The sequence below is a fragment of the Oncorhynchus mykiss genome, unplaced genomic scaffold, assembly GCF_013265735.2.
Source record: "Oncorhynchus mykiss isolate Arlee unplaced genomic scaffold, USDA_OmykA_1.1 un_scaffold_272, whole genome shotgun sequence".
In the NCBI taxonomy this organism is placed as follows: domain Eukaryota; kingdom Metazoa; phylum Chordata; class Actinopteri; order Salmoniformes; family Salmonidae; genus Oncorhynchus; species Oncorhynchus mykiss.
In genome coordinates, this window is record NW_023493726.1 from 245872 (window position 1) to 264701 (window position 18830).

Sequence of the window (18830 nt, forward strand, 5' to 3'; positions counted from 1 at the left end):
ATGGAATTGGTTGATTTCTATTGGACAAGCAGCTTAGGCATTGTCTGGATCATCCAATCACAAGCGAGAAAACATTAACCCGGAAATAGTTAACCCAAAGAGTTTACCGCGAAATTGAGCAGACAGACGGGGACGGGAGAAGACAAAACGAACAAACACGGAACCGACTGAAAAAGTAGTATTGCATAGATATTATTATCATATTATACACCTCGGCTGTCCGGTACATACCGGTCAACTTGACTGACTACTAATGGACGAGTATGACGAGATGTTCGGGATAGAGGACGAGTATGAACAACAGTTCGCTGATGAGCTGGAGGTCCTGGCTGAGATGGACTGTGAGTTGTAGCCTAGTTAGATGGATAAAAGTTAGTCTGGTCAAGATAAAAAAAAATATCCAAAAGTCTTATTATTAAACCGACTTTTTCCAAACGCGGGTCGATTTGTTTGTTTCTCACCTGGGCGTCAGGTGATAACTCAGAACGGGCAGTAGGCTATAGCAGTGTTTTGAAAAGTCGCTTTATAGGGTCGTCAATAGTTCAAAATGTATTTGTCACATGAGCCGAGTACAACAGGTGTAGTAGACCTTACAGTGAAATGCTGAATACAACAGGTGTAGTAGACCTCACAGTGAAATGCTGAATACAACAGGTGTAGTAGACCTCACAGTGAAATGATGAGTACAACAGGTGTAGTAGACCTCACAGTGAAATGCTGAATACAACAGGTGTAGTAGACCTCACAGTGAAATGCTGAATACAACAGGTGTAGTAGACCTCACAGTGAAATGCTGAATACAACAGGTGTAGTAGACCTCACAGTGAAATGCTGAATACAACAGGTGTAGTAGACCTCACAGTGAAATGCTGAATACAACAGGTGTAGTAGACCTCACAGTGAACTGCTGAATACAACAGGTGTAGTAGACCTTACAGTGAAATGATGAGTACAACAGGTGTAGTAGACCTTACAGTGAAATGATGAATACAACAGGTGTAGTAGACCTCACAGTGAAATGCTGAATACAACAGGTGTAGTAGACCTTACAGTGAAATGCTGAATACAACAGGTGTAGTAGACCTCACAGTGGAATTCTGAGTACAACAGGTGTAGTAGACCTCACAGTGAAATGCTGAATACAACAGGTGTAGTAGACCTCACAGTGAAATGCTGAATACAACAGGTGTAGTAGACCTCACAGTAGAAATGCTGAATACAACAGGTGTAGTAGACCTCACAGTGAAATGCTGAATACAACAGGTGTAGTAGACCTCACAGTGAAATGCTGAATACAACAGGTGTAGTAGACCTCACAGTGAAATGCTGAATACAACAGGTGTAGTAGACCTCACAGTGAAATGCTGAATACAACAGGTGTAGTCTTTACAGTGAAATGCTTACTAACAAGCTCTTCTCCCAAAATGCAGAGTTAAAAGTAGGAACAGATGTAGTAGTTCTCTAGGAACAGAAGGAGAAAATAGTGAGACAGTGGCGACCCGTTTTTAGCCGTTATTTTGGCATTAACATGTTAGAAACAATGTAAAAAAATCATCCCACATCTCCATGTTACAGGTCTTGGTTAGGGTTCCCATGTCTCCATGTTACAGGTCTTGGTTAGGGTTCTCATGTCTCCATGTTACAGGTCTTGGTTAGGGTTCCCATGTCTCCATGTTATAGCTCTTGGTTAGGGTTCCCATGTCTCCATGTTACAGGTCTTGATTAGGGTTCCCACACGGCCATGTTACAGGTCTTGGTTAGGGTTCCCCCTCGGCCATGTTACAGGTCTTGGTTAGGGTTCCCCCTCGGCCATGTTACAGGTCTTGGTTAGGGTTCCCCCTCGGCCATGTTACAGGTCTTGGTTAGGGTTCCCCCTCGGCCATGTTACAGGTCTTGGTTAGGGTTCCCCCTCGGCCATGTTACAGGTCTTGGTTAGGGTTCCCCCTCGGCCATGTTACAGGTCTTGGTTAGGGTTCCCCCTCGGCCATGTTACAGGTCTTGGTTAGGGTTCCCCCTCGGCCATGTTACAGGTGACCACCTCTGCTACCTATCTATCTGCATCTCCTAACACCTGTGTGTAATTTGAGGACGCCAGAAAAGTGTTGTCACTGAAAAATACTGTCGGCTACACACTAGTCTGATGTCTCTCTCTCTCTGTGTGTTTGTCTCTGTGTGTGTGCATTCTGATGTGTGTGTGTGTGTGTCTCTCTGTGTGTGTATTCTGATGTGTGTGTGTGTCTCTGTGTGTGTTTGTGTATTCTGATGTGTGTGTGTGTCTCTGTGTGTGTGTGTGTCTCTGTGTGTGTGTCTCTCTGTGTGTGTATTCTGATGTGTGTGTGTGTCTCTCTGTGTGTGTATTCTGATGTGTGTGTGTGTGTCTCTCTGTGTGGTCAGTTAATCCAGCTCCTTCCACTAAGCGGTCAGAGTTCCGGAAGCAGAAGCCTCAGTCGTTTCCAGGAAGCCATCACCGCTGGTGACCAGCCACTCAGGAGCCAATCACAGGTATCGTCAAAACGGAGCCTCGGCCAATTGGAAGGCCCGTCTGTGCCGTGTGACGGAGAGGACATAGAACACCTGCTGGCGGACGAGCCAATCAGTGAGTAGCTCTTCCCTCTTCTCTGCCGTTAGTGTGATGACGTGAGGGAGAGAGAGAGTACTGTGGTGTCTCTTGTCGTTGATGTATTTGTATCCGTGTGTAGCTCCCAAGGCTAAGCGTCTGAGGCAGGATGTGGCTAAGAAGCTGTTTGAGGTGTCTCAGGTTGATGACATCACCCCCCCCGTCGTCTCCAGAGGAGTTCCATCGAACCCCGAGCAGCAGGTAGGATCATAGGTCATACTGGAACAGGCTGACCAGCCCTCTAATAACCCACTAGTACGTCAACTAGATCCAACCCTCTAATAACCCACTAGTACATCAACTAGAACCAGCTGACCAGCCCTCTAATAACCCACTAGTACATCAACTAGAACCATCTGACCAGCCCTCTAATAACCCACTAGTACATCAACTAGAACCAGCCCTCTAATAACCCACTAGTACATCAACTAGAACCAGCTGACCAGCCCTCTAATAACCCACTAGTACGTCAACTAGATCCAACCCTCTAATAACCCACTAGTACATCAACTAGAACCAGCTGACCAGCCCTCTAATAACCCACTAGTACATCAACTAGAACCAGCCCTCTAATAACCCACTAGTACATCAACTAGAACCAGCTGACCAGCCCTCTAATAACCCACTAGTACATCAACTAGAACCAGCTGACCAGCCCTCTAATAACCCACTAGTACATCAACTAGAACCAGCCCTCTAATAACCCACTAGTACATCAACTAGAACCAGCTGACCAGCCCTCTAATAACCCACTAGTACATCAACTAGAACCAGCTGACCAGCCCTCTAATAACCCACTAGTACATCAACTAGAACCAGCCCTCTAATAACCCACTAGTACATCAACTAGAACCAGCCCTCTAATAACCCACTAGTACATCAACTAGAACCAGCTCTCTAATAACCCACTAGTACATCAACTAGAACCAGCTGACCAGCCTTCTAATAACCCACTAGTACATAAACTAGAACCAGCTCTCTAATAACCCACTAGTACATCAACTAGAACCAGCTCTCTAATAACCCATTAGTACATCAACTAGAACCAGCTGACCAGCCCTCTAATAACCCACTAGTACATCAAGTAGAACCAGCTGACCAGCCTTCTAATAACCTACTAGTACATCAACTAGAACCAGCTGACCAGCCCTCTAATAACCCACTAGTACATCAACTAGAACCAGCCCTCTAATAACCCACTAGTACATCAACTAGAACCAGCCCTCTAATAACCCACTAGTACATCAACTAGAACCAGCCCTCTAATAACCCACTAGTACATCAACTAGAACCAGCCCTCTAATAACCCACTAGTACATCAACTAGAACCAGCCCTCTAATAACCCACTAGTACATCAACTAGAACCAGCTGACCAGCCCTCTAATAACCCACTAGTACATCAACTAGAACCAGCTGACCAGCCCTCTAATAACCCACTAGTACATCAACTAGAACCAGCCCTCTAATAACCCACTAGTACATCAACTAGAACCAGCTGACCAGCCCTCTAATAACCCACTAGTACATCAACTAGAACCAGCTGACCAGCCTTCTAATAACCCACTAGTACATAAACTAGAACCAGCTCTCTAATAACCCACTAGTACATCAACTAGAACCAGCTCTCTAATAACCCACTAGTACATTAACTAGAACCAGCTGACCAGCCCTCTAATAACCCACTAGTACATCAACTAGAACCAGCTGACCAGCCCTCTAATAACCCACAAGTACATCAACTAGAACCAGCTGACCAGCCCTCTAATAACCCACTAGTACATCAACTAGAACCAGCCCTCTAATAACCCACTAGTACATCAACTAGAACCAGCTGACCAGCCTTCTAATAACCCACTAGTACATCAACTAGAACCAGCTCTCTAATAACCCACTAGTACATCAACTAGAACCAGCCCTCTAATAACCCACTAGTACATCAACTAGAACCAGCTCTCTAATAACCCACTAGTACATCAACTAGAACCAGCCCTCTAATAACCCACTAGTACATCAACTAGAACCAGCCCTCTAATAACCCACTAGTACATCTACTAGAACCAGCCCTCTTCAGTGCAAGCAGAGTCAGGGTATATGCAGCAGTTTGGCCCGCCTGGCTCGTTGAGAACGGTGTGAAGTCCATTTCTTCCTAACAAAGACCTTAATAATTTGCCAGAATTTTACGTAATTATGACATAACATTGAAGGTTGTGCAATGTAACAGCAATATTTAGACTTAGGGAAGCCACCTGTTCGATAAAATACGGAACGGTTCCGTATTTCACTGAAAGAATAGACGTTTTGTTTTCGAAATGATAATTTCTGGATTTGACCATGTTAATGACCAAAGGCTTGTATTTCTGTGTGTATATTATATTATAATGACTTGATGTAATCCAGTTCAGGAAGTAAGCTCCTAATGTCCAGTAGTGTCTGCATAGCCCAGACCTTGATGTAATTCAGTTCAGGAAGTAAGCTCCTAATGTCCAGTAGTGTCTGCATAGCCCAGACCTTGATGTAATCCAGTTCAGGAAGTAAGCTCCTAATGTCCAGTAGTGTCTGCATAGCCCAGACCTTGATGTAATTCAGTTCAGGAAGTAAGCTCCTAATATCCAGATGCATCATCCCAAGCCCTTTACGGTTTGTTTAGTCACATGGAAACTCCAACTCAAACAAAGCTATGTTCAATAGGTGGTTTCAGGCCCTGTCTGATGGTTGGTATTGATCTGTCCCAATAGGTGGTTTCAGGCCCTGTCTGATGGTTGGTATTGATCTGTCCCAATAGGTGGTTTCAGGCCCTGTCTGATGGTTGGTATTGATCTGTCCCAATAGCTGGTTTCAGGCCCTGTCTGATGGTTGGTGTTGATCTGTCCCAATAGGTGGGTTCAGGCCCTGTCTGATGGTTGGTATTGATATAGTTGGTGTTGATCTGTCCCAATAGGTGGTTTCAGGCCCTGTCTGATGGTTGGTGTTGATATAGTTGGTATTGATCTGTCCCAATAGGTGGTTTCAGGCCCTGTCTGATGGTTGGTATTGATCTGTCCCAATAGGTGGTTTCAGGCCCTGTCTGATGGTTGGTATTGATCTGTCCCAATAGGTGGTTTCAGGCCCTGTCTGATGGTTGGTATTGATCTGTCCCAATAGCTGGTTTCAGGCCCTGTCTGATGGTTGGTGTTGATCTGTCCCAATAGGTGGGTTCAGGCCCTGTCTGATGGTTGGTATTGATATAGTTGGTGTTGATCTGTCCCAATAGGTGGTTTCAGGCCCTGTCTGATGGTTGGTGTTGATATAGTTGGTATTGATCTGTCCCAATAGGTGGTTTCAGGCCCTGTCTGATGGTTGGTATTGATCTGTCCCAATAGGTGGTTTCAGGCCCTGTCTGATGGTTGGTATTGATCTGTCCCAATAGGTGGTTTCAGGCCCTCTCTGATGGTTGGTATTGATCTGTCCCAATAGGTGGTTTCAGGCCCTGTCTGATGGTTGGTGTTGATCTGTCCCAATAGGTGGTTTCAGGCCCTGTCTGATGGTTGGTATTGATCTGTCCCAGTAGGTGGTTTCAGGCCCTGTCTGATGGTTGGTATTGATCTGTCCCAATAGGTGGTTTCAGGCCCTGTCTGATGGTTGATATTGATCTGCCCCAATAGGTGGTTTCAGGCCCTGTCTGATGGTTGGTATTGATCTGTCCCAGTAGGTGGTTTCAGGCCCTGTCTGATGGTTGGTATTGATCTGTCCCAATAGGTGGTTTCAGGCCCTGTCTGATGGTTGGTATTGATCTGTCCCAATAGGTGGTTTCAGGCCCTGTCTGATGGTTGGTATTGATATAGTTGGTATTGATCTGTCCCAATAGGTGGTTTCAGGCCCTGTCTGATGGTTGATGTTGATATAGTTGGTATTGATCTGTCCCAATAGGTGGTTTCAGGCCCTGTCTGATGGTTGGTATTGATCTGTCCCAGTAGGTGGTTTCAGGCCCTGTCTGATGGTTGGTATTGATATAGTTGGTGTTGATCTGTCCCAATAGGTGGTTTCAGGCCCTGTCTGATGGTTGATGTTGATATAGTTGGTATTGATCTGTCCCAATAGGTGGTTTCAGGCCCTGTCTGATGGTTGGTATTGATCTGTCCCAGTAGGTGGTTTCAGGCCCTGTCTGATGGTTGGTATTGATATAGTTGGTGTTGATCTGTCCCAATAGGTGGTTTCAGGCCCTGTCTGATGGTTGATATTGATCTGCCCCAATAGGTGGTTTCAGGCCCTGTCTGATGGTTGGTATTGATCTGTCCCAGTAGGTGGTTTCAGGCCCTGTCTGATGGTTGGTATTGATATAGTTGGTGTTGATCTGTCCCAATAGGTGGTTTCAGGCCCTGTCTGATGGTTGGTGTTGATATAGTTGGTATTGATCTGTCCCAATAGGTGGTTTCAGGCCCTGTCTGATGGTTGGTATTGATCTGTCCCAATAGGTGGTTTCAGGCCCTGTCTGATGGTTGGTGTTGATATAGTTGGTTTGACTATCAGATTGCGTAGATCTAGATCATAGATATATAGATGCATAGATCTGCCCCATTCAGTCTATTCGTATTAGTAACAGAGGCAGCAGCCAATGTCAATATGAGGAACTCTCAAATCAAAGTGTGTGTGTGTGTGTGTGTGTGTGTGTGTGTGTGTGTGTGTGTGTGTGTGTGTAGACCCCAGCTAATCCCGGTGATCTTGGACATCAGTGGCTTCGCAGCCATCCAGGAGTCTCCTCGGAGAGTCACCGCGGCAACGTCGTGTCACGTTCTGAAGCGCCCCCCGGCCGAGGGGGGATACGTTAGCGTGACGGACCAGACAGGAAACCGCGTCTACCTCCGACAGACAGACGACATGAGGGGAAAGGTAAACTTTTAGCCAATCACTGAGCTTTACCTGATCCACCAATCACCTCTCTCTCTGTCTCCCTTATTTACTGTCTTATAGGACCCCAGTCACCTCTCTCTCTGTCTCCCTTATTTACTGTCTTATAGGACCCCAGTCACCTCTCTCTCTGTCTCGCTTATTTACTGTCTTATAGGACCCCAGTCAACTCTCTCTCTGTCTCCCTTATTTACTGTCTTATAGGACCCCAGTCACCTCTCTCTCTGTCTCCCTTATTTACTGTCTTATAGGACCCCAGTCACCTCTCTCTCTGTCTCCCTTATTTACTGTGTCTTATAGGCTGTGGACCCCAGTGCTTTTCGTAGCTCCCATAATGCATTGGGTTTGCTGGCTGTTCCATCGAGGTACTGAGAGAACAGGTGGCCGAGAAGGTGAGTACACCCCCACAGCTAACCTTGCGGGGACACACAATTCATTTTCTGTAAACCTAACACGTACTCTTAACCTAATCCTAACCTTAACCCAAAAACATAACCCTAGCTCCTAACCCTAGCTCCTAACCCTAGCTCCTAACCCTTAACCTAATCCTAACCTTAACCCTAGCTCCTAACCCTAGCTCCTAACCCTAGCTCCTAACCCATAACCTAATCCTAACCTTAACCCTAGCTCCTGACCCTAGCTCCTAACCCTAGCTCCTAACCCTTAACCTAAACCTATCCTTAACCCAAAGACTTAACCCTAGCTCCTAACCCTAGCTCCTATCCTTAGCTCCTAACCCTTAACCTAATCCTAACCTTAACCCTAGCTCCTAACCCTAGCTCCTAACCCTAGCTCCTAACCCTTAACCTAATTCTAACCTTAACCTCTAAACCCCCTAGAAACAGCATTTTACCTTATGGGGACCAACAAAATGTTCCCAGTTTGTCAAATGTTAGTTTGTTTACTATTCTACTTCTGGTCTTCAAGTATAGTTAAACCTTCACCTTAAACACGTCCACACACACGCTTCCCAAAGTCTACAGCTGACTGAGCTGACTGTTTCTGACTGAGCTGACTGTTTCTGACTGAGCTGACTGTTTTTGACTGAGCTGACTGTTTTTGACTGTTTCTGACTGAGCTGTCTGTTTCTGTCTGACTGTTTCTGTCTGACTGTTTCTGTCTGACTGTTTCTGTCTGACTGTTTCTGTCTGACTGTTTCTGTCTGACTGTTTCTGTCTGAGCTGACTGTTTCTGTCTGAGCTGACTGTTTCTGTCTGAGCTGACTGTTTCTGTCTGAGCTGACTGTTTCTGACTGACTGAGCTGACTGTTTCTGTCTGTTTCTGACTGACTGAGCTGACTGTTTCTGTCTGACTGAGCTGATTGTTTCTGTCTGTTTCTGACTGACTGAGCTGACTGGTTCTGTCTGTTTCTGACTAACTGAGCTGACTGTTTCTGACTGACTGAGCTCACTGTTTCTGACTGTTTCTGGCTGACTCTTTCTGTCTGACTGAGCTGACTCTTTCTGTCTGACTGAGCTGACTCTTTCTGTCTGACTGAGCTGACTCTTTCTGTCTGACTGAGCTGACTCTTTCTGTCTGACTGAGCTGACTCTTTCTGTCTGACTGAGCTGACTCTTTCTGTCTGACTGAGCTGACTGTTTCTGACTGTTTTTGACTGAGCTGACTGTTTCTGACTGAGCTGTCTGTTTCTGTCTGTTTCTGGCTGACTCTTTCTGTCTGACTGAGCTGATTCTTTCTGTCTGACTGAGCTGACTCTTTCTGTCTGACTGAGCTGACTCTTTCTGTCTGACTGACTCTTCTCTGTCTGCTGACTCTTTCTCTCTGACTGACTGACTCTTTCTGTCTGACTGAGCTGACTCTTTCTCTTTCTGCTTTTTTTGACTGAGCTGACTCTTTCTTCTGACTGAGCTGACTCTTTCTGTCTGACTGAGCTGACTCTTTTGTCTGACTGAGCTGACTCTTTTCTGTCTGACTGAGACTGACTGTTTTTGACTGAGCTGACTGTCTGACTGAGCTGTCTGTTTCTGTCTGACTGAGCTGACTCTTTCTGTCTGACTGAGCTGACTTTCTGTCTGACTGAGCTGACTCTTTCTGTCTGACTGAGCTGACTCTTTCTGTCTGACTGAGCTGACTCTTTCTGTCTGACTGAGCTGACTTTCTGTCTGACTGAGCTGACTTTCTGTCTGACTGAGCTGACTCTTTCTGTCTGACTGAGCTGACTTTCTGTCTGACTGAGCTGACTTTCTGTTGACTGAGCTGACTTTCTGTCTGACTGAGCTGACTCTTTCTGTCTGACTGAGCTGACTCTTTCTGTCTGACTGAGCTGACTCTTTCTGTCTGACTGAGCTGACTCTTTCTGTCTGACTGAGCTGACTCTTTCTGTCTGACTGAGCTGACTCTTTCTGTCTGACTGAGCTGACTCTTTCTGACTGTTTTTGACTGAGCTGACTCTTTCTGACTGTTTTTGACTGAGCTGACTCTTTCTGACTGTTTTTGACTGAGCTGACTCTTTCTGACTGTTTTTGACTGAGCTGACTGTTTCTGACTGTTTTTGACTGAGCTGACTCTTTCTGACTGTTTTTGACTGAGCTGACTCTTTCTGACTGTTTTGACTGAGCTGACTCTTTCTGACTGTTTTTGACTGAGCTGACTGTTTCTGACTGTTTTTGACTGAGCTGACTGTTTCTGACTGAGCTGTCTGTTTCTGTCTGTTTCTGACTGACTGAGCTGACTGTTTCTGTCTGTTTCTGATTTTCTGACTGTTTCTGCAGCGTCATCGCCAAGTGGTGGAGGAATCTCAGCGCCTAACAGAGCGACTCAACAGGTGTGTGTGTACATGCAGTACCAATCTAAAGTTAAAGTTACTCATTCAAGGGGTTTTTCTTTATGTTGAAAAATAGTGAAGACATGAACTATGAAATAACACATGGAATCATGTAGTAACCAAAAAAGTGTTAAACAAATCAAAATATATTTGAGATTCTTCAAAGTTGCCACCCTTGGCTTTGATGACAGCTTTGCACACTCTTGGCATTCTCTCAACCAGCTTCACCTGGAATGCTTTTCCAGCAGTCTTGAAGGAGTTCCCACATATGCTGAGCACTTGTTGGCTCCTTCACTCTGCGGTCCAACTCATCCCAAACCATCTCATTTGGTTGAGATCGGGTTAATGTGGAGGCCAGGTCATCTGACGCAACACTCCATCACTCTCCTTGGTCAAATAGCCTTTACACAGCCTGGAGGTGTGTTGGCTCATTGTCCTGTTGAAAAACAAAATGATAGTCCCACTCAGCCCAAACCAGATGGGACGGCGTATCGCTGCAGAATGCTGTGGCAGCCATGCTGGTTACGTGTGCCTTGAATTCTAAATAAATCACAGACAGTGTCACCAGCAAAGCACCATCACACCTCCTCCTCCATGCTTCACGGTGGGAACCACACATGCAGAGATCATCCGTTCACCTACTCTGTGTCTCACAAAGACACGGCGGTTGGAACCACAAATAGACTCCTCAGACCAAAGGACAGATTTCCACGGTCTAATGTCCATTACTCGTGTTTCTTGGCCCAAGCAAGTCTCTTCTTCTTATTGGTGTCCTTTGATTTGATTTGATTTTATTAGGATCTTTTAGTCCCCATTTGGACTAATCTTCCAAGAGTCCTTAACATTAAAATATAATTTATAATACAAACACACTTTCACATCTAACACACTATTACAAACATACATAATACACATAAAGCATAATGACTCAGTCTAAAAAATATTGATTCTTCATCTACTATAGTCCCACAACATTTCTATATGCTATATTTAAATTGTTTTTAAATAATGTTTAAACTTATATATTTAAAGGTTTCTAGTTTGCTCAGTTAATTTATTCAATTTCTTTATTGCTCTAAATCGAAATGTTATTTTGTATTTTTTTCTGTCTGGACAACACATAGATGGTGGACAATCTATTCCTAGTATTTACTGAATGTCTGTCTCTTAACCAATCTATTCCTAGTATTTACTGAATGTCTGTCTCTTAACCAATCTATTCCTAGTATTTACTGAATGTCTGTCTCTTACCATCTGAATACCTGCTGTGAATAGAACTTGGCCGTTTTAAATGATGTATATTATAAAATAAGATAAGCATGTTTTAGTCAATTATCTTGTCGATTGATGACCAACCAAGAACACTGCGCATGACTGCATCAGAAGAACCATATCTCCACCTTAAAACAACCCATGACTACAACAGAAGAACCACATCTCCACCTTAAAACAACCCATGACTGCATCAGAAGAACCACATCTCCACCTTAAAACAACCCATGACTGCAACAGAAGAACCACATCTCCACCTTAAAACAACCCATGACTGCATCAGAAGAACCACATCTCCACCTTAAAACAACCCATGACTGCATCAGAAGAACCATATCTCCACCTTAAAACAACCCATGACTGCATCAGAAGAACCATATCTCCACCTTAAAACAACCCATGACTGCAACAGAAGAACCACATCTCACCTTAAAACACCCATGACTGCAACAGAAGAACCACATCTCCACCTTAAAACAACCCATGACTGCATCAGAAGAACCACATCTCCACCTTAAAACAACCCATGACTGCATCAGAAGAACCACATCTCCACCTTAAAACAACCCATGACTGCATCAGAAGAACCACATCTCCACCTTAAAACAATCCTTGCTGCTTTATTCTGTGCATTCTGCAGCCTCCTAACTTCACTAGATGATGCATTTCCCCAGGCCACCGAACAATAGTTCACTTGACTCTCAACCAATGCCTGTGTTATTTGCTGAAGGATTTTCCCTTGTAAATATTTAGCTATCCTTCTGATTGTGCATGCTGTTTTAATATATATTTTTTTACATAGATTAGTTATTTGAGACGACGATGATAAGCAGTTGTCTAGCTGCACTCCCAGTAGTTTGGTTTATCCATAAGACCATAACCTGTAGATTTACCATCAGGTAATGACTTCAATAGGTTTAACACCTCCTCCACTGTAGATTTACCACCAGGTAATGACTTCAATAGGTTTGACACCTCCTCCACTGTAGATTTACCATCAGGTAATGACTTCAATAGGTTTAACACCTCCTCCACTGTAGATTTACCATCAGGTAATGACTTCAATAGGTTTGACACCTCCTCCACTGTAGATTTACCATCAGGTAATGACTTCAATAGGTTTAACACCTCCTCCACTGTAGATTTACCATCAGGTAATGACTTCAATAGGTTTAACACCTCCTCCACTGTAGATTTACCATCAGGTAATGACTTCAATAGGTTTAACACCTCCTCCACTGTAGATTTACCATCAGGTAATGACTTCAATAGGTTTGACACCTCCTCCACTGTAGATTTACCACCAGGTAATGACTTCAATAGGTTTAACACCTCCTCCACTGTAGATTTACCATCAGGTAATGACTTCAATAGGTTTAACACCTCCTCCTCTGACACCGTTTGTAGACTAAAAGAGCAGATCTTATTGCTCATAATATGATCATCAATCCATTGGACAATAGCTTGTTTGGAAGAATTTATGTCTACATTGTTGCTTAGTAATTTAATTTTCTGTGTAAAAAAAATCAGCAAAATGATTGTCACTATTAGTAGTAGTAAAATGATTGGCACTATTAGTAGTAGTAAAATGATTGGCACTATTAGTAGTAGTAAAATGATTGGCACTATTAGTAGTAGTAAAATGATTGGCACTATTAGCAGTAGTAAAATGATTGTCACTATTAGTAGTAGTAAAATGATTGTCACTATTAGTAGTAGTAAAATGATTGGCACTATTAGTAGTAGTAAAATGATTGGCACTATTAGTAGTAGTAAAATGATTGGCACTATTAGTAGTAGTAAAATGATTGGCACTATTAGTAGTAGTAAAATGATTGGCACTATTAGTAGTAGTAAAATGATTGTCACTATTAGTAGTAGTAAAATGATTGGCACTATTAGTAGTAGTAAAATGATTGTCACTATTAGCAGTAGTAAAATGATTGTCACTATTAGTAGTAGTAAAATGATTGTCACTATTAGTAGTAGTAAAATGATTGGCACTATTAGTAGTAGTAAAATGATTGGCACTATTAGTAGTAGTAAAATGATTGGCACTATTAGTAGTAGTAAAATGATTGGCACTATTAGTAGTAGTAAAATGATTGGCACTATTAGTAGTAGTAAAATGATTGGCACTATTAGTAGTAGTAAAATGATTGTCACTATTAGTAGTAGTAAAATGATTGGCACTATTAGTAGTAGTAAAATGATTGGCACTATTAGCAGTAGTAAAATGATTGTCACTATTAGTAGTAGTAAAATGATTGTCACTATTAGTAGTAGTAAAATGATTGGCACTATTAGTAGTAGTAAAATGATTGGCACTATTAGTAGTAGTAAAATGATTGGCACTATTAGTAGTAGTAAAATGATTGGCACTATTAGTAGTAGTAAAATGATTGGCACTATTAGTAGTAGTAAAATGATTGTCACTATTAGTAGTAGTAAAATGATTGGCACTATTAGTAGTAGTAAAATGATTGTCACTATTAGTAGTAGTAAAATGATTGGCACTATTAGTAGTAGTAATAGTACAATATCAACTGGTCCTGTTATCATTCTCCGCCAACCTCCACACTAGATGGGCATGAGGAGATAGATGTACCAAGTAAGCCCTTAACTGTGTTCCATACCTTTTTACAATCATTTTTACAATCAGTAAAAGCATTGTTGTAAAATAACTTTTTTCCCTTCGATTCAATTTAACGGCATAATTACGTCATGTTCTATAATTCCTTTAGTAGTGGTTTCTTTGCAGCAATTCGACCATGAAGGCCTGATTCACACAGTCTCCTCTGAACAGTTGATGTTGAGATGTGTCTGTTACTTGAACTCTGTGAAGCATTTATTTGGGCTGCAGTTTCTGAGGCTGGTAACTCTAATGAAATGATCCTCTGAGGCAGAGGTAACTCTGAGTCTTCCTTTCCTGTGGCGGTCCTCATGAGAGACAGTTTCATCACAGCAGAGGTAACTCTGAGTCTTCCTTTCCTGTGGCGGTCCTCATGAGAGACAGTTTCATCACAGCAGAGGTAACTCTGAGTCTTCCTTTCCTGTGGCGGTCCTCATGAGAGCCAGTTTCATCATAGCAGAGGTAACTCTTATTCTTCCTTTCCTGTGGCGGTCCTCATGAGAGCCAGTTTCATCATAGCAGAGGTAACTCTGGGTCTTCCTTTCCTGTGGCGGTCCTCATGAGAGCCAGTTTCATCATAACAGAGGTAACTCTGAGTCTTCCTTTCCTGTGGCGGTCCTCATGAGAGCCAGTTTCATCATAGCAGAGGTAACTCTGGGTCTTCCTTTCCTGTGGCGGTCCTCATGAGAGCCAGTTTCATCATAGCAGAGGTAACTCTGGGTCTTCCTTTCCTGTGGCGGTCCTCATGAGAGCCAGTTTCATCATAGCAGAGGTAACTCTGAGTCTTCCTTTCCTGTGGCGGTCCTCATGAGAGACAGTTTCATCATAGCAGAGGTAACTCTGGGTCTTCCTTTCCTGTGGCGGTCCTCATGAGAGCCAGTTTCATCATAGCAGAGGTAACTCTGGGTCTTCCTTTCCTGTGGCGGTCCTCATGAGAGCCAGTTTCATCATAGCAGAGGTAACTCTGGGTCTTCCTTTCCTGTGGCGGTCCTCATGAGAGACAGTTTCATCATAGCAGAGGTAACTCTGGGTCTTCCTTTCCTGTGGCGGTCCTCATGAGAGACAGTTTCATCATAGAACTTGATGGTTTTTGCGACTGCACTTGAAGAAACTTTCAAAGTTGTTGAAATCTTCCCGATTGACTGACCTTCATGTCTTAAAGTAATGATGGCCTGTCGTTTCACTTTGCTTATTTGAGCTGTTCTTGCCATAATATGGACTTGGTCTTTTACCAAATCTTCTGTATACCACCCCTACCTTAAGGCATTAAGAGGGAAAGAAATTCCACATTAACTTTTAACAAGGTGCACCTGTTAATTGAAATGCATTCCAGGTGACTACCTCATGAAGCTGGTTGAGAGAATGCCAAGAGTGTGCAAAGCTGTCACCAAGGCAAAGGGTGGCTACTTTGAAGAATCTAAAAATAAAATATATTTTATATATATTGTTTAATACTTTTTTGGTTACTACATGATTCCATATGTGTTATTTCATAGTTTTGATGTCTTCACTATTATTCTACAATGTAGAAAATAGTAAAAATAAAGAAAAACCCTGGAATTAGTAGGTGTCCAAACTTTTGACTGGTGCTGTATCACCTGATAGATATTGTCGTTTCTGTACATTAATACTTGTTTAAAGCATAAACGTGTGTGTGTGTGTGTGTTCAGTCAAGTGGATGAAGAGTTTGGAGAGCTGGACGGCAGACAGAGAGAAGAGGGGGATCGAGAGGAGGAGGAGGAGGAATCTTCTCGTCTCTGGGTGGATCAGTTTTCTCCTCAACACTACACTGAACTACTCAGCGACGACGTGAGTGGTGGAGGGGGAACGGGACTCTAGCTCTTTCATCTTTACTTCCCAAGCCTGTGGTGTGTGTGTGTGTGTGTGTGTGTGTGTGTGTGTAATTACTGTGTTAATTTCTGTGTGTATAGTGTCTGTGTATGTAATTGCTGTGTGTATAGTGTCTGTGTATGTCATTGCTGTGTGTATATTGTGTGTGTGTGTGTGTGTGTAGTGTGTGTGTATAATGTGTTTCTGTGTGTGTGTATAATGTGTGTGTGTGTGTGTGTATAATGTGTTTTTGTGTGTATAATGTGTTTTTGTGTGTATAATGTGTGTGTGTGTATAATGTGTGTGTGTGTATAATGTGTTTCTGTGTGTATAATGTGTGTGTGTGTATAATGTGTCTGTGTGTATAATGTGTGTGTGTGTGTGTGTATAATGTGTATAATGTGTGTGTGTGTATAATGTGTTTCTGTTTGTATAATGTGTGTGTGGTGTATAATGTGTGTGTGTGTGTGTATAATGTGTGTGTGTGTGTATAATGTGTGTGTGTGTGTATAATGTGTGTGTGTGTAGTTCACCAACCGCTGTTTGCTGAAGTGGCTGAAGCTGTGGGACCAGGTGGTGTTTGGACGAGAGAGGAAGACACGCCCACCCCCAGCCGAGAGGCCCGACCAGAACACAGCCAATCAGGACCAGGGACGCTTCAATAAGGGCCGGGGTCGCTTTAATTCCACCAACCGGAGCCAAGGGAACTTTAATCAAGCCAATCAGAAATTTAAGACCAAGAGTCAGATCACTGAGGAGCTTCTGGAGGCCGAACTGGACCAATACAAAAGGCCCAAATACAAGGTAGGTAGAACTACACAGACTGATAAATACAAGGTAGGTAGAACTACACATCACACAGACTGATAAATACAAGGTAGGTAGAACTACACAGACCGATAAATACAAGGTAGGTAGACCCACACAGACTGATAAATACAAGGTAGGTAGAACTACACAGACTGATAAATACAAGGTAGGTAGACTCACACAGACTGATAAATACAAGGTAGGTAGAACTACACAGACTGATAAAGACAAGGTAGGTAGACCCACACAGACTGATAAAGACAAGGTAGGTAGAACTACACAGACTGATAAATACAAGGTAGGTAGACTCACACAGACCGATAAATACAAGGTAGGTAGAACTACACAGACTGATAAATACAAGGTAGGTAGAACTACACAGACTGATAAATACAAGGTAACTACACAGACTGATAAATACAAGGTAGGTAGAACTACACAGACTGATAAATACAAGGTAGGAAGAACTACACAGACTGATAAATACAAGGTAGGTAGACTCACACAGACTGATAAATACAAGGTAGGAAGAACTACACAGACTGATAAATACAAGGTAGGAAGAACTACACAGACTGATAAATACAAGGTAGGTAGACCAATCTGTCCTCCTCCCACTAGGTGGTGCTGCTGTCAGGTTATATAGCTGTTAGTATATATACTACTAGGTTAATATAGCTGGTTAATCTGTCGTCCTCCCACTAGGTGGTGCTGCTCTCTGGTCCTCCGGGTTTAGGGAAGACCACTCTAGCCCACATCATCGCTAAGCATGCTGGGTACAACGTGGTGGAGATTAACGCCAGGTGGGTTTAACGACTTCAACAAGTTGATGCTGTGGTTTCCCATAGCAACTAAGTGGTTGTTGATGCTGTGGTGTCCCATAGTAACTAAGGTGGTGTTGATGCTGTGGTTTCCCATAGTAACTAAGGGGTTGTTGATGCTGTGGTTTCCCATAGTAACTAAGGGGTTGTTGATGCTGTGGTTTCCCATAGTAACTAAGGGGTTGTTGATGCTGTGGTTTCCCATAGTAACTAAGGGGTTGTTGATGCTGTGGTTTCCCATAGTAACTAAGGGGTTGTTGATGCTGTGGTTTCCCATAGTAACTAAGGGGTTGTTGACGCTGTGGTTTCCCATAGTAACTAAGGGGTTGTTGACGCTGTGGTTTCCCATAGTAACTAAGGGGTTGTTGACGCTGTGGTTTCCCATAGTAACTAAGGGGTTGTTGACGCTGTGGTTTCCCATAGTAACTAAGGGGTTGTTGACGCTGTGGTTTCCCATAGTAACTAAGGTGTTGTTGACGCTGTGGTTTCCCATAGTAACTAAGGGGTTGTTGACGCTGTCGTTTCCCATAGTAACTAAGGTGTTGTTGACGCTGTGGTTTCCCATAGTAACTAAGGGGTTGTTGACGCTGTCGTTTCCCATAATAACTAAGGGGTTGTTGATGCTGTGGTTTCCATAGTGATGACCGCAGTGCGGAGCTGTTCCAGAAGCGTATCGACACAGCGACCCAGATGAGGTCAGTGCTGGGAGCCAATGAGAAGCCTAACTGCCTCATCATTGACGAGATTGACGGAGCGCCCGCCGTAAGTCCCGCCCACCACTCCGTCCCTGCCCTTCTATTGGACCACTCTCACCTAGCCTCATCTCTCTCTCTGTGTGATTGGTCGGCAGGCTGCCATCAGCATCCTATTGGCCACTCTGAACAGGAAGGACAGCCAGGGGGCGGATTCAGAGGCGGAGCCTCTAAAGAAGAAGAAGAAAAAAGAGTCGGTCCTCCTCCGACCAATCATCTGCATCTGTAACGACCTGTAAGAGATGGAGGGGGGAGGGTTTATCTCGATCTGTGATCCTGTTGGTTCTCTGTCCTGTCAGGTATGTTCCAGACCTGAGGCCTCTGAGGCAGCAGGCGTTCCTATTGGCCTTCCCCCAGACACAGCCTTCCCAGCCTGGCACAGAGATCTGGTGCCAGGTAATCTTTGTTTTAATTTTCTAAGTGGTG

The 18830-nt window shown here is 43.6% G+C and overlaps 1 pseudogene; it reads left to right on the forward strand.

The window, feature by feature from the left end:
• Window positions 1-127: 127 nt before the first annotated feature.
• On the forward strand, window positions 128-18800 carry LOC118948949 (annotated as a pseudogene).
• Window positions 18801-18830: the final 30 nt, after the last annotated feature.